This window comes from Mandrillus leucophaeus, unplaced genomic scaffold (genome assembly GCF_000951045.1).
Source record: "Mandrillus leucophaeus isolate KB7577 unplaced genomic scaffold, Mleu.le_1.0 Scaffold280, whole genome shotgun sequence".
Taxonomy (NCBI): domain Eukaryota; kingdom Metazoa; phylum Chordata; class Mammalia; order Primates; family Cercopithecidae; genus Mandrillus; species Mandrillus leucophaeus.
Genome location: NW_012102921.1, coordinates 1,623,796 through 1,627,179, shown reverse-complemented (window position 1 = coordinate 1,627,179; position 3,384 = coordinate 1,623,796).

Sequence of the window (3,384 nt, the reverse complement as noted above, 5' to 3'; positions counted from 1 at the left end):
CACACCTGTGACCACTTCTACACGAGTCCGTTCATCTCCTACCACTCCTGAAGTCACCACCATGCCAATCTCTACTCCTAGTGTACGAAGCACTCCATTAGCAACTATTCCTGTCAGCATCACACGTGTGACCAGTTCTGAGGGCAGCACCCTTTCAACACCTTCTGTTGACACCAGCATACCTGTGACCACTTCTACCCAAGTCAGTTCACCTGCTACAACTCCTGAAGGTACCAGTATGGCAACCTCGACTCTTAGTGAAGGAGGCACTCCATTAACCACTATTCCTGTCAGCACCACACGTGTGACCAGTTCTGCGGGCAGCATGCTTTCAACATCTTCTGTTGACACCAGCACACCTGTGACCACTTCTACCCACGTCAGTTCATCTCCTACAACTCCTGAAGGTACCAGTATGGCAACTATGACTCCTACTGAAGGAAGCACTCCATTAAGAACTATTCCTGTTAGCACCTCACGTGTGACCAGTTCTGCGGGCAGTACGCTTTCAACACCTTCGATTGACACCAGCACACCTGTGACCACTTCTATCCAAGTCAGTTCATCTGCTACAACTCCTGAAGGTACCAGTATGGCAACCTCGACTCTTAGTGAAGGAAGCACTCCATTAACAACTATTCTTGTCAGCACCACACGTGTGACCAGTTCTGCGGGCAGCATGCTTTCAACACCTTCTGTTGACACCAGCACACCTGTGACCACTTCTACCCATGTCAGTTCATCTCCTACAACTCCTGAAGGTACCAGTATGCCAATGTCGACTCCTAGTGAAGGAAGCACTCCATTAACACCTATTCCTGTCAGCACCACACCTGTGACTACTTCTGCAGGCAGAATGCTTTCAACACCTTCGACTGACACCAGCACATCTGTGACCACTTCTACCCATGTCAGTTCATCTCCTACAACTCCTGAAGTCACCACCATGCCAATCTCTACTCCTAGTGAAGGAAGCACTCCATTAACCACTATTCCTCTCAGCACCACACGTGTGACCAGTTCTGAGGGCAGCACCCTTTCAACACCTTCTGTTGACACCAGCACACCTGTGACCACTTCTACCCAAGTCAGTTCATCTCCTACCACTCCTGAAGTCACCACCATGCCAATCTCTAGTCCTACTGAAGGAAGCACTCCATTAACCACTATTCCTGTCAGCACCACACGTGTGACCAGTTCTGAGGGCAGCACCTTTTCAATACCTTCTGTTGACACCAGCACACCTGTGACCACTTCTACCCAAGTCAGTTCATCTCCTACAACTCCTGAAGATACCAGTATGCCAATCTCGACTCCTAGTGAAAGAAGCACTCCATTAACAATTTTGCCTGTCAGCACCACATCGGTGACCATTTCTCATCCTAGCACACCTTCAACACCTCCTGTTGACACCAGCACACCTGTGACCACTTCTACCCACGTCAGTTCATCTCCTACAACTCCTGAAGTCACCACCATGCCAATCTCTACTCCTAGTGAAGGAAGCACTCCATTAACAACTATTCCTGTCATCACCACACCTGTGACTAGTTCTGCAGGCAGCATGCTTTCAACACCTTCGATTGACACCAGCACACCTGTGACCACTTCTACCCAAGTCAGTTCATCTCCTACAACTCCTGAAGTCACCACCATGCCAATCTCTACTCCTAGTGACAGAAGCCCTCCATTAACAACTATTCCTCTCAGCACCCCACATGTGACCAGTTCTGAGGGCAGTACCCTTTCAACACCCTCTGTTGACACCAGCACACCTGTGACCACTTCTATCAAAGTCAATTCATCTCCTACAACTCCTGAAGTCACCACCATGTCAATCTCTACTCCTAGTGAAGGAAGCACTCCATTAACCACTATTCCTGTAAGCACCACACGTGTGACCAGTTCTGAGGGCAGCACCCTTTCAATACCTTCTGTTGACACCAGCACACCTGTGACCACTTCTACCCAAGTCAGTTCATCTCCTACAGTTTCTGAAGATACCAGTATGCCAATCTCGACTCCTAGTGAAGGAAGCACTCCATTAACAATTTTGCCTGTCAGCACCACATCGGAGACCATTTCTCATCCTAGCACACCTTCAACACCTCCTGTTGACACCACCACACCTGCGACCACTTCTACCCTCGTCAGTTCATCTCCTACAACTCCTGAAGTCAACACCATGCCAATCTCGACTCCTAGTGAAGGAAGCACTCCATTAACAACTATTCCTGTCAGCACCACACATGTGACCAGTTCTGAGGGCAGCACCCTTTCAACACCTTCTGTTGACACCAGCACACCTATGACCACTTCTACCCAAGTCAGTTCATCTCCTACAACTCCTGAAGGTACCAGTATGCCAATCTCGACTCCTAGTGAAGGAAGCACTCCATTAACAATTTTGTCTCTCAGCACCACATCGGTGACCATTTCTGATCCTAGCACACCTTCAACACCTCCTGTTGACACCAGCACACCTCTGACCACTTCTACCCACGTCAGTTCATCTGCTGCAACTCCTGAAACCACCACCATGCCAATCCCTACTCCTAGTGAAGGAAGCACTCCATTAGCAACTATTCCTGTCAGCACTACTAGTCTGACCAGTTCTGAGGGTAGCACCATTTCAACACCTTCTGTTGACATCAGCACACCTGTGACCACTTCTACACGAGTCACTTCATCTCCTACCATTCCTGAAGTCACCACCATGCCAATCTCAACTCCTAGTGCACGAAGCACTCCATTAACAACTACTCCTGTCAGCACCACACGTGTGACCAGTTCTGAGGGCAGCACCCTTTCAACAACTTCTGTGGACACCAGCACACCTGTGAACACTTCTATCCAAGTCAGTTCATCTGCTACAACTCCTGAAGGTACCAGTATGGCAACCTCGACACCTAGTGAAGGAAGCACTCCATTAACAACTATTCCTGTCAGCACCACACCTGTGACCAGTTCTGCGGACAGCATGCTTTCAACACCTTCAGTTTACACCAGCACATCTGTGACCACTTCTACCCAAGTCAGTTCATCTCCTGCAACTCCTGAAGTCACCACCATGCCAGTCTCTACTCCTAGTGACGGAAGCACTCCAATAACAACTATTCCTGTCAGCACCTCACGTGTGACCAGTTCTGAGGGCAGCACCCTTTCAACACCTTCTGTTGAAACCAGCACACCTGTGACCACTTCTATCCAAGTCAGTTCATCTGCCACAACTCCTGAAGGTACCAGTATTCCAACCTCGATTCCTAGTGAAGGAAGCACTCCATTAACAACTATTCCTGTCAGCACCACACGTGTGACCAGTTCTGAGGACAGCACCCTTTCAACGCTTTCTGTTGACACCAGCACACCTGTGACCACTTCTAC